Genomic DNA, 13,659 nt, shown 5'->3' with positions numbered 1-13,659 from the left:
GATTCAGGTGGACTAGCCTGGTTTTCAGTGCTCTCTTCATTAACAATTCTGCAGGCGGATCCCCAGTGAGTGAGTGGGGTCGCGTCCAGTAGCCGAGCAGAACCTGACAGGAAGCGGGTTTGCAAGGAGCCTTCCGTCAGACGTTTCAAACTCTGCTTGATAGTTTGGACTGCCTGTTCCACTTGACCGTTGGATGCGGGCTTAAACGGGGCAGACCTGACATGCTTGATGCCATTGCGGGTCATAAACTCGTTGAATTCTGAGCTTGTGAAACACGGTCCATTGTCACTGACAAGGACATCGGGCAAGCCATGGGTGGCGAACATAGCCAGGAGGCTTTCAATGGTGGCAATGGATGTGTTGGATGACATGATTACACATTCAATCCATTTAGAGTAACCGTCCACTACAACTAAAAACATCTTTCCGAGAAAGGGGCCAGCAAAATCTACATGGATCCTGGACCACGGTTTGGAGGGCCATGATCACAGACTCAATGAAACCTTCCTTGGTGCATTGCTCAATTGTGAGCACGTGTTGCACTGGTGTACACATAACTCTAAGTCCAAGTCAATGCCGGGCCACCAAACATACAACCTGGCTATAGCCTTCATCATGACTATGCCTAGGTGGGAATTGTGTAGGTCGCGTATAAACGTTTCCCTGCCTTTTTTTGGCAAAACCACACGATTACCCCATAAGAGACAATCTGACAAGATGGACATTTCATCTTTGCGTTGGTGAAATTGCATTTCCCCGGGAAGGACCGACCAGCTCCCATTGAGGATGCAACTTTTTGCAAGTGATAGCACAGGATCCTGGCTGGTCCAGGTCCTGATCTGGTGAGCAGTGATAGGTGACCCCATGCTCTCAAAAGCATCCATGACCAGAAGCAAGTCTGCGGGCTGCACCATTTCCAACCCGGTAGTGGGCAATGTTAGCCAACTGAGGACATTAGCACAGTTCTCCGTGCCTGGTCTGTGGCGGATAACATAGTCATAGGCGGACAATGTTAGTGCCCATCTTTGGATGCGTGACGAAGCATTGGTGCTTGTATCTTTGTTTTCTGAAAACTGCGAAATGAGTGGTTTGTGGTCGCTTTCAAGCTCAAACCGAAGTCCAAGTAGGTATTGGTGCATTTTCTTAACCCCATATACACATGCTAACGCCTCTTTCTTGACCATACTGTAGGCTCTTTCAGCCTTAGATAGACTTCTCGACGCGTATGCAACCGGTTGAAGTTTGCCCGATACATTGGTTTGCTGTAACACACAGCCGACCCCATACGAAAATACATCACAAGCTAATTGTTTACACGGGTCATATAGTACAAGTAACTTATTCGAACAAAGTAGGTTTCTGGCCTTCTCAAAGGCTGTTTCTTGAGATTTATCCCAAACCCAGTCATCACCCTTACGTAGCAACATGTACAACGATTCCAGCAAAGTGCTTAACCCGGGTAGAAAGTTACCAAAATAGTTGAGGAGTCCCAGGAATGAATGCAGCTCCATCACATTCTGTGGTTTGGGTACATTCTTGATGGCCTCTGTCTTTGAGCCCGTGGGTCTGATGCCATCTGCCGCGATCTTTCTCCACAAAAATCCGGCCTCTGGCGCCAGGAAAACACACTTGGAGTGTTTCAGCCTGAGTCCCACTCTGTCTTGTCGACTTAGGACCTCTTCCAGGTTGTACAGGTGTTCGGTGGTGTTACGACCAGTGATCAAGATGTCGTCTTGAAACACAATGGTGCATGGAACCGATCTCAGCAGACTCTCCATGTTCCTCTGGAAGAAGTCAGCAGCCGAGCGAATCCCAAAAGGGCATCTGTGGTATATAAACAGTCCTTTGTGCGTGTTGATGCACATCAATCTTTTCGAAGATTCAGCCAACTCCTGTCTCATGTAGGCGGAGGTTAGGTCCAACTTGGTGAATGACTTCCTCCCCGCTAACATTGCAAATAGGTCATCCACCTTGGGTAGCGGGTACTGGTCTTGTAACAAGACTGTTGATCGTTACCTTGTAGTCTCCGCAAATTCTGACCGTGCCATCGCTTTTCAACACTGGAACAATTGGACTGGCCCACTCATTGAACTCGACTGGCGTTATGATTCCCTCTCGTTGAAGTCTGTCCAGTTTGATCTCGACTTTCTCCCTCATCATATATGGAACTGCTCAAGCCTTGTGATGAACGGGCCTTGCATCGGGGATGAGATGGATCTGCACCGTGGTGCCTGTGAAGTTGCCGATGCATGGTTCAAATAGCAATGGAAACTTCCTCAGCACTTGGGCGCACGAGGCATCATCCACTGAAGATAGTGCTTTGATGTCATCCCAGTTCCATCAAATCTTACCCAGCCAGCTTCTGACGAATAGCATTGGGCCATCGCCTGGTACAATCCACAGTGATAAATCATGCACAGCTCCATCGTATGATACCTTAACTGTCATACTGCTAATGACTGGTATGAGCTCTTTTGTGTAGGTGTGGAGCTTTGTCTGAATCGGGCTCAGTTTGGGCCTTTGTACCTTATTGCCCCACAGTTTCTCAAAAGTCTTCTGGCTCATAATTGACTGACGCCCCTGTGTCCAACTCCATTGATACTGGAATACCATTCAATTTGACTTTCAGCATGATAGGAGGGCTCTTGGTGAAGGAGGTTTGTACCCCATACACTTCTTCCTCGGGTTGAGTTGCCTCTCTTGTTTGTTCTGCGTGATCCGCGCTCCGACTCATCCGACTCCGACTCCAATCATCCTCTGCCGACTCTGCCATGTGGTGAGTCGCAGCACTCTTGCACATTCGTTGGAGGTGCCCCATTGTTTCGCAGCCTTTGCACACGAAGTGCTTGAATTGACATTGATGGGCTCGATGATTACCCCCGCAGCGTCAACATGGTACTAATGGATTTTCATTCATGCCCGATGGCGGACTCTGAGTCATCCTAGGTCTTGCAGCTGCAGACATGTAGGCCCTGCCATATGCAGTTCTGCCTGCGAGCGACGTTATTTTATGCACAGTACTTGCCGGTGATCTTCGATGCTGGGAAGATATCTGTCTGGTATTATCGCTCGTGGATATAAATGCCTGGGCTATCGTGATGGCCTTGCTCAGGTCTTGGGATTCGGTGGACAGCAGCTTGCGAAGAATGACCCCGTGGCCGATGCCAAACACAAAAATGTCCCGCAGCATTTCCCTCAAAAATCCAATAAATTCGCAAGTTCCCGCAAGGCGTCTCAGGTCGGCGACATAACTCGCCACGTCCTGGCCCTCAGAGCGGTGGTGCGTGTAGAAGCGATACCTGGCGAATAAGACGCTCTCCTTCGGCTTGAGGTGGTTCCGAATCAGTGTACACAACTCTATATATGTCTTCTCCGCTGGTTTCTCCGGTGCTACCAGATTCTTGATGAGGCCATATATTGTGGACCCACACACGGTGAGGAGAGTCGCCCTGCGCATGATCACGTTATCGTCCCCATCCAGCTCGTTGGCCATGAAGTATTGGTCAAGACACTCAACGAAGGCTTTCCAATCATCACTCTCTACAAATCTCTCTAAAATATCAATGGCAGCTATGACCACGTGAAAGTTCGTAATCTCTTACTCATCGCCAATTGTTAAGTATGGAAGAACTCCTCAAGACTGAGTACTGTGAGCTAAAACTGATGTGACCTTATTCTCTTTAATACAACTCCAGAGTGCCTAAGCAGCATGGCAGATAACCTTTTATACTCCCTTGCACGAGGTGTGCAGGTGACCCTTGGGCCTCCAACAGTTGCGGTCTCTGGTGGCAAGTCTTACACAGGTACAATATTTACATACATAACACGAACGATGTGGCCTGCCCAGTGGAACTGATCAAGTGTGGTCAGTGCTTCAATGCTGGGGATGTTGGCCTGGACGAGGATGCTAATGTTGGTGCATTTGTCCTCGCAGGGGATTTGTAGGATCTTGCGGAGACATCGTTGGTGGTATTTCTCCAGTGACTTGAGGTATCTGCTGTCTCTGATCCATGTTTCTGAGCCATACAGGAGGGCTGGTGTCATATATGTACATGCTGTTTGTAGCAGATGGTGTCTTTGTTGGAGGCCACTGAGCAGTACTCACATGGTGCTGTTCTAGTATAAAAGGCCAGTCATTTTGTGATTCAGGCACTTTGGGCTATAATAAAGCAGAGCCAAGGGTGTACTATGTTCAGTTAAACAGTACTCAGTTTGTACCTTTATTGCATACATAACATTTGGCAACGAGAATACAAGAACCTCGTTTGCAAAATGAGCACGATTGGATTTTTAGAGTGATTCATGGAGGGAGAAGATTGGGCAGACTTTGTGAGACATTTGAACCAGTACTTCGTGGCCAACAAAATGAAGGGGTTCGATGATGCAGATCGGCTCTGGGCCGTGTTCCTCACTGTGTGCGGTTCAAAGATCTACGGTCTGATAAAGAATCTACTCATGCCTAGTGATCCAACAGAGAAAACGTATGAGGAGTTGTGTACATTGGTATGGGAGCACCTCAAGCCAGATGACGGCATCATCATCTCGATACAGATATTATACACACATTCGAGATACAGATATTATACACACATTCGATCGGAGGGCAAGAGCGCGGCAGAATTCGTTGCCGACCTGAGACGTCTAGCGGGACCGTGCAAGTTCGGGACAGTGTTGGCAGACATGCTGCAGGATTACTTTGTTATCGGTATCAACTACGAGGTGATCCTGTGCAAACTTCTGGCGGTGGAGGAGTTGGATTTAAAAAGGGCCATCCAGATCGCTCAATCATGTATGATAACGGACAGGAGTCTAAAGCAAATATCGGTGAAGAACCGAACCTCGGCAAGTACTGTCAATGCGATTGATTCGGCGTTTGACAGAGTGGCACATGGCAGGGCCTATCCGGCTGCATTCGCGAAACCTGTGGCAGCCCAAGTCCACCAGCGGGAATGTATCCGACTTCTCCGTGTTGGCGTTGTGGGGGATATCATCAGCACCAGCAGTGCCAATTTAAGCAATATAGTTGCAAAGGCTGTCTGAGAGTGGGGCATCTTCAGCGCAAGTGTCCGCAGCTGAGCAAGCGAGCTGCAACACACCACGTGGTATCGATGGAACTGGACACGGGGGTGAGTCAATCGATCATGAACGAGAGGGCATTTAATAAGCTGTGGGATACTAAGACTGTGAGGCCCAGGCTGAGCCCTGTTAACACCAAGCTGTGCGATTACACCAAAGAACTGATAAAGATGATTGGCAGTGCACAATTTAATGTGTCGTATAACGGTGCGGTTCATGAGTTACCACTGTGGATTGTTCCAGGCAATGGCCCAACGCTGCTCGGCAGGAGCTGGTTGGAGAAAATCAGATGCGACTAGAATGACATAAAGGCGTTGTCATCGGAGGAAGATACATGTGCCCAAGTATTGAGCAAGTTCCCCTCGCTGTTCGAACCGGGTATTGGCAACTTCACGGGAGCTAAGGTGCAGATCCACGTGGACTCAGATGCAAGACTCATCCATCATAAAGCTCGGGCAGTGCCACATATAATGAGGGAGAAGGTCGAAATTGAACTGGACAGACTCCAGCATGAAGGGATCATATCACCGATCGAATATTATGAATGGGCCAGCCCCATTGTTCCTGTGCTGAAAAGTGATGGCACTGTCAGAATCTGTGGAGACTACAAGGCTATGATCAATAGGGTTGCGAAACAAGATCAGTACCTGTTACCGAAGGCTGATGACTTGTTTGCGATGCTAGCCGGAGGGAAGTCGTTCACAAAACTGGACTTGACATCGGCCTATGTGACACAGGAGTTGGTCGAGACATCGAAGAGACTTACGTGCATTAACACGCACAAAGGACTGTTTATTTACCACAGGTGCCCGTTTGGAATTTGCTCGGCTGCAACAATATTCCAGAGAAATATGGAAAGTCTATTGAAGTCCGTTCCCAGAACCATCTTGTTCCGAGATGACATCCTGATCACCGGTCATGACTCCAAGGAACATCTGAACAACCTGGAAGAGGTTCTACTGTGTTTGGACAGAGTGGTACTCAGACTTAAATGCTCAAAGTGCGTCTTCATGGCACCAGAGGTCGAATTCCTCGGGAGGAAAATCGGCACTGATGGCATCAGACCTACTGACGTGAAAACCAAAGCCATCAAGAATGCACCCAAGCCGCAGAACGTGATGGAACTGCGTTCATTCCTGGGTCTACTCAACTACTTTGGTAACTTCCTCCCTAAATTGAGCACCTTACTTGAACCACTGCACATGCTATTGAGAAAAGGCAACAACTGGGTGTGGAATGCATTGCAAGACAGAGCTTTCGAGAAAGCCACCAATCTGCTTTGCTTGAACAAGCTGCTGGTGCATTATGACCCATGGAAACATTTAGTTTTGGCCTGTGACGCATCATCATATGGATAAGGTTGCATTTTACAACAAGCCAATGAGTCGGGGATACTTCAACCTGTCGCATATGCATCCAAAAGTTTTTCTCAAGCAGAAAGAGCCTACATTATGGTTGAAAAAGAAGCTTTAGCATATGTGTACGGTGTTAAAAATACGCAGCAATACCTGTTTGGTCTGAGGTTTGAATTAGAGACCGATCACAAGCCGCTCATTTCGTTATTTTCCAAGAGCAAAGGTATCAATACCAACGTTTCATCCCACAAAGGTGGGCGCTGACATTATCTGCCTATGATTATGTCATTTGCCACAGACCTGGCACAGAGAATTGTGCTGATGCTTTGAGCTGGTTGCCGTTGCCCACACCGGAGGTGGAAACACCACAACTGGCGGATCTAATGTTAATCATGGATGCTTTTGAGAGTGAAGGTATCCCTGTCACGGCTCAACAAATTAAGACCTGGACCAGCCAGGACCCGATATTATCGGTGGTAAAGGGTTGCATCCTCAAAGGGGATTGGTCTGCCATACCTAAGCAAATGTGCGAGGAGGCCAAACCGTGCATTCGTCGCAAGCGCGAACTGTCTATTCAAGCAGATTGCATATTGTGGGGCAATCAAGTTGTAATGCCTAAGAAAGTGAGAGAGAAGTTTGTGCGTGAGTTACACAGCACACATCCTGGTATAGTGATGATGAAGGCCATTGCCAGGTCCCACGTATAGTGGCCAGGAATTGATTCTGAGCTGGAAGAGTGCATCAGTGCAACACTTGCATGCAGCTCAGCAAAGCACCAATCAGTGACAGCAGAAAGGTGTACATGGGTAGAAACATGCATGGTACAGACTTCCTTTGTCACTGAGTTCAATATTAGTTGCAGCTGTGTAACTTGGGCCTTTCGGCTATATGTCACACTGTATAGAGGAGTACCTATCGGGGTAGAAGTTTCTGGATCTGTTATCGGGCTCAGACCCAGCGCTATGTGGCCAGCATGCACCTGAAGTGAGAAACCCAAGGTTAGCCTGAAATTAGGCCTTGTACCTCAACTAACTATTCTGGACGAACAGCATCGCATGTCACACCTTCGCAGGCAGCTTGTCTTTCAGGAGGATTGAATTTTGGGTCACTTGTCTCGCTGGCAGTGGCCTCATAAAGTCTCGGGTACAGTGGAAGGAGAGCAGGAGAAGGGCCGATCGGAAGACAGGGCAGCAGTGGGAGGAGGCGGGGTGACTGCATGGGAGAGGGTGGGGAGGGGTGGGAGAGTGCAGTTGGAGAGGGCAGGGAGAGGGTGGGAGAGTGTAGTGGGAGAGGGTGGGGAGAGAGTGAGGAGGGGACAGGAAGGGGGCGGGGTGGGGACGGGGAGGGGTGGGAAGGGAGCGGGGAGGGGGTGGGGAGAGGATGGGGAAGGGATGGGGAGGGGGTGGGGAGGGGGCAGTGGGAGGGGGCATGGAGGGGACGGGAGACTGCAGTGGGGACGAGGTATGGAGCTTTGAGGTGCATTCCTGCTCCTCCAGTCTCGACATTAAAACTTGGAAACATTTTTTACATCCCGTTTGCCGCCAACAATACGTTTGCCACCTAGTCACTGCAAAATCATTTAACGTTGAAGTGACCCTCATAGTCATTCAGTTTTAAAATGTTAATTAACTAATTAAAATATTGTGCATATTATTCTCCAAAATAACTCAATTTTCTTCACTTACTACATTCTTTACTTACAGGCATTTGCATCTTTTTTGGCATTGCATGGTCTGCTTGAGACTGTGAACCATAAAATCACTATTGTACAAATAATTCAACTGAGTTTTCTCCAGCCACTCATTCTGACAACTCGGAGAGCTGACTAGGTTTTTTTTCTAATTGCTTAGCTCCAGTCCTTTGGTTATTGGTCTTATTCTCTAGCCTGACTGGTTTAGTGATTCCAGATTACAAGCAGACTGTTATATGTGAATAAAGAGTCTGATTGGATACTGTGAGCTCAAAGTAAAGTGTGACCGTCGTCTTTATTGCAGGTCTCCAGAATGCCTCTCCAGCCTGTGAGGCCTCCTAAAGAAGCTGTGCTCTCTTGGGACCAGGGGATGAGCGCTCTGGTGGCTGTACAAGGTAAATACAAGTTTACATACATAACAACACACCCACCAAAATCAACAGTGTAACTATTTACAAGGTGAGTCGATCTAGGACCTTTCTTTCCCTGGTTGATCGTCTCGGTACAAATGCTGGTTTTGGTGAATCGTTTGTTGGGCCCTCACTGGGCTGTTGTGCAGCTGGCCTTGCTGGGCTGCCTGGTGTGGTGAGTCCTGCTGGGCTGCTGCGGGTGATGGGTTCTGCTTCATAGAAACATAGAAACATAGAAAATAGGTGCAGGAGTAGGCCATTCGGCCCTTCTAGCCTGCACCGCCATTCAATGAGTTCATGGCTGAACATTCAACTTCAGTACCCCATTCCTGCTTTCTCGCCATACCCCTTGATCCCCCTAGTAGTAAGGACCTCATCTAACTCCTTTTTGAATATATTTAGTGAATTGGCCTCAACAACTTTCTGTGGTAGAGAATTCCACAGGTTCACCACTCTCTGGGTGAAGAAGTTCCTCCGCATCTCGGTCCTAAATGGCTTACCCCTTATCCTTAGACTGTGACCTCTGGTTCTGGACTTCCCAAACATTGGGAACATTCTTCCTGCATCTAACCTGTCTAACCCCGTCAGAATTTTAAATGTTTCTATGAGGTCCCCTCACGGTGTCGGTTGCCACTGGTGTGTATGTTGGGGGGTCAGAGGAAGTAGGGTCCAAAGTGGGCTGCTCAGGATAGTCCGTGAATCTGATTTTGATTTGATCCAAGTGTTTCCGGTGAATGAGCCCATTTGAAAGTTTGACCCGAAGCACCCTGCTCCCCTCTTTGGCCACGACAGTGCCGGTAAGCCACTTGGGACCTTGTCCATAATTCAATACAAATACAGGATCATTGATTTCAATTTCACGTGACACATTTGCGCTATCATGATATGTACTTTGTTGAAGCCGCCTGTTCTCTACCTGTTCATGTAGATCAGGGTGAACTGACAAGAGCCTTGTCTTAAATGTCCTTTTCATAAGCAGTTCAGCGGGTGGAATCCCAGGGAGCGAGTGGGATCTCATGTGGTAGCTAAACAGAAATCGGAATAGGCGAGTCTGCAGTGAGCCTTCAGTTACCCTTTTCAAACTCTGCTTGATAGTTTGCACTGCTCTCTCCGCCTGACCATTGGATGCTGGTTTGAACGGGGCAGATGTAACATGTTTGATCCCGTTACGGGTCATGAACTCTTTGAACTCGGCACTGGTAAAACATGGCCCATTGTCGCTCACAAGGACATCAGGTAGTCCGTGCGTGGCAAACATGGCCCGCAGGCTTTCAGTAGTGGCAGCGGACATGCTTGCCGATATTATCTCACATTCAATCCATTTGGAGTACGCATCTACAACCACAAGGAACATTTTACCCAGAAATGGGCCTGCATAGTCGACATGGACCCTGGACCACGGTTTGGAGGACCAAGACCATAAACTTACTGGCGCCTCCCTGGGTGCATTGCTTAACTGCGAGCATGTGTTACATCTGTACATGCAGGACTCTAAGTCCGCATCGCTACTGGGCCACCACACGAGGGATCTGGCTATCACTTTCATCATTACAATGCCTGGGCAGGTACTGTGGAGGTCATTGATGAAAGTGTCTCTACCCTTCTTGGGGACCACTACCCGATTGCCCCACAGAAGGCAGTCTGCCTGTATAGACATTTCATCTTTGTGCCACTGGTACAGCTTTATCTCTTCCTGCATTTCCACTGGTACACTGGACCAGCTCCCATGAAGCACACAATTATTTACTAGGGACAGTAAGTGATCCTGGCTCATCCAGGTTCTAATCTGTCGGGTTGTGATGGGTGATTGCTCATTCTCGAATACTTCCATAACCATGACTAAATCTGCGGGCTGTGCCATTTCCACCCCCGTGGTGGGCAATGGCAGCCTACTGAGAGCATTGGCACAATTTTCTGTGCCTGGCCTGTGGCTGATGGCGTAGTTGTATGTGGACAATATGAGCTGGATGCGGGCGGATGCATTTGTATTTATCCCCTTACTCTCGGAAAACAGGGATATTAGTGGCTTATGATCCGTTTTGAATTCAAATTTTAGCCCAAATATTGATGCATTTTCTTTACCCCATAGACCTACGCTAATGCTTCTTTTTCAACCATGCTGGGCTCTCTCAGCCTTAGACAGACTTCTGGATGCATAAGCAACCCATTGTAATTTCCCAGATTCATTAGTTTGTTGCAATATACACCCGACGCCATACGACGGCGCATCACATGCTAGTACCAAACGCTTACATGGATCATACAACACAAGCAATTTGTTTGAGCATAACAATTTTCTAGCTTTTACAAGGCATTTTCTTGGCTTTTGCCCCATACCCATGCGTCTCCTTTACGCAGAAAGGCATGCAGTGGTGCTAACAGTGTGCTGATACCCGGTAAGAAGTCACCAAAGTAGTTCAGGAGTCCGAGAAACGACCGCATCTCTGTCACGTTCTGTGGCCTCGGTGCGTTCTCGATTGCCTCTGTCTTCAACTCGGTGGGCCTGATGACGTCCGCCGCGATTCTTCTCCCCAGGAACTCTACTTCAGGCGCCAGGAAAACGCACTTCGAGTGTTTCAACCTGAGCCACACGCGGTTGAGTCAACTAAGAACCTCCTCCAGGTTCTGCATATGCTCGACTGTGTCCTGACCTGTAACAAAGATGTCGTCCTGGAAGACCACGGTGTGTGGGACCGACTTCAATAAGCTTTCCATGTTTCTCTGGAGTATCGCCGTGGTTGATCTAATTCCAAATGGGCATCTGTAATAAATGAAGAGACCTTTGTGCGTGTTGATGCAGGTGAGGCCCTTCGATGATTCGTCCAGCTCCTGCGTCATGCAGGCCGAGGTCAAGTCCAGCTTCATGAGCGTCTTTCCTCCCACCAGCGTAGAAAAAAGGTCATCAGACTTTGATAGTGGGTATTGATCCTGCAGGGAGAAACGATTGATAGTTACTTTGTAATCACTACAGATTCTGATGGTGCTGTCTCCCTTAAGGACTGGAACAATCGTTGCATTTGATCGGCAAAATGATGCCCTCTCATTGCAGCCAGTCCAGCTCGATCTCTACCCTTTCTCTCATCATGGACGGTACTGCTCTCGCCTTGTGATGGATGGGTCGTGCCCCCGAAATTAGGTGGATCTGCACTTTTGCTCCTTGGAACTTCCCGATACCTGGTTCGAAACAGCGAATGGAACTTGTTTAAGACCTGGGCACACGAAGTGTCAACAGTGGACGAGAGCACTCGGACATCATCCCAGTTCCAGCATATCTGTCCCAGCCAGCTCCTGCCGAGCAGCGTGGGACCATCGCCCGGTACCACCCAGAGTGGTAGCTTGTGCACCGCTCCATCGTAGGAGACCTTTACAGCAGCACTGCCGATTACGGGAATCAGTTCCTTTGTGTAAGTTCTCAGTTTCGTGTGAATGGGAGTGAAGACTAGCCTTGAGGCCTTGCTGCACCACAATTTTTCGAAAGTCTTCTTCTCATAATGGAATGGCTTGCACCCGTGTCCAGCTCCATTGATACCGGGAGTCCATTTAATTCAACCTTCAACATTATCGGGGGAAACTTTGTGGTAAACATGTGCACCCCATATACCTCTGCCTCCTCGGTCTGAGCCTCTCGTTCGTCGTGACCTGCTGTGTATCTGTCTTCCTCTGCAACATGTTGGTTTGCAGGATTAACAGGGTTTGCAGCTCGCCTGCACATACGTTAGAGGTGTCCAATTGTTCCACAGCCCTTGCAAACATACCCTTTGAATGGAAACGATAATCACCCCCGCAGCACCAACAAGGTGTTAATGGCCTTGCATTCATCACCCTTGATGGTGGACTCTGAGACATCTGCAGACGTGCAGCTGCAGGCATGTGTGACCTGCCCTGTACGTTGCGATTCGAAAACAACACCTCTTTGTTCACAGTACTTGTAGCAGCACTTGTGTGCTGAGAGATTTGCTTCGTATTGTCACTGGTGGCAATAAATGCCTGGGCTATTGCTATGGCCTTACTCAAGGTTGGGGTCTCTACAGTCAAAAGCTGCGAAGTATCACTTCATGGCCAATGCCAAGTATGAAAAAGTCTCTGAGCATGTGCTCCAAATGTCCTTCAAATTCACAATGTCCTGCAAGGCGTCTTAGCTCGGTGACATAACTCGCCACTTCCTGGCCTTCAGACCTTTAGTAGGTATAGAACAGGTACCTCGCCATCAGAACGCTTTCCTTCAGGATCAGATGCTCCTGGACCAGTGTGCACAAATCATTGTATGATTTCTCTGTGGGTTTTGCTGGAGCAAGCAGATTTTTCATGCAGCCATATGTTGGTTCCCCGTAGACGGTGAGAAGAATCGCCCTTCGTTTGGTAGCATTCGCTTCTCCTTCCAACTCGTTGGCCACGAACTATTGGTTGAGTCGCTCCACGAAGGTTTCCCAATCATCTCCCGCTGAGAATTTCTCCAGGATGCCCACTGTTCTCTGCATCGTTGGGTTTGTCATCTGTATCTCATCGCCAGTTGTTATATATGAATAAAGAGTCTGACTAGATACTGGGAGCTCAAAGTAAAGTGTGACCTTAGTCTTTTATTGCAGGTCTTCAGAGTGCCTCTCCAGCTGTGAGGCCTCCTTAAGTACCTGTGCTCCCAAGGGATTGTGGGATCCCTTGGGACTCCAGAAGATGAGCCCTCTGGTGGCTGTACAAGGTATATACAAGTTTACATACATAACACAGATATTTTGTGCAGACGAAGCATCTTTTCTTATATTTCCCTTGTCTTATTCTCTGTTTCCAAGGGTGAAAATGCACATTAAAAAGTATCGAAACAATTACATTTTTATGATTGCAATTCACAGTCTACCTTATCAATGGCCTTCTCACTCTACAGTGGGCTAAAGCATTGGAAGTTTCTATTAACATTCCCATGAAGAATTTAGGTGTTCTATCTGTTCTCCTGCATACACCATGTTATATCTGAGTTCTGAAATCACCACAACCTGTTCTGTACATTAAAAGCTCTCCAGTACCCGAGCCCTTTTCTGTACACGGGCACATTTTGCTTTAAAATGCAGATGTTCACCTATTGTTGGGACTGTTGCAACTTGGAAGTATTTGTTTTGTGCTGTTTGTCTTTACA

The 13,659-nt window shown here is 48.1% G+C and overlaps 1 protein-coding gene across 1 annotated transcript in view; it reads right to left on the bottom strand.

Moving 5' to 3' along the window:
• Positions 1-13,659, bottom strand: part of grm5b (glutamate receptor, metabotropic 5b) — a 929,621-nt gene that overhangs the window by 419,023 nt on the left and 496,939 nt on the right. The gene's annotated exons all lie outside the window — the stretch shown is intronic.

The sequence above is a fragment of the Pristiophorus japonicus genome, chromosome 10 (assembly GCF_044704955.1).
Source record: "Pristiophorus japonicus isolate sPriJap1 chromosome 10, sPriJap1.hap1, whole genome shotgun sequence".
NCBI lineage: Eukaryota > Metazoa > Chordata > Chondrichthyes > Pristiophoridae > Pristiophorus > Pristiophorus japonicus.
The sequence above is the reverse complement of the archived record's forward strand: the minus strand, read 5'-3'. Positions and strand labels throughout refer to the sequence as shown.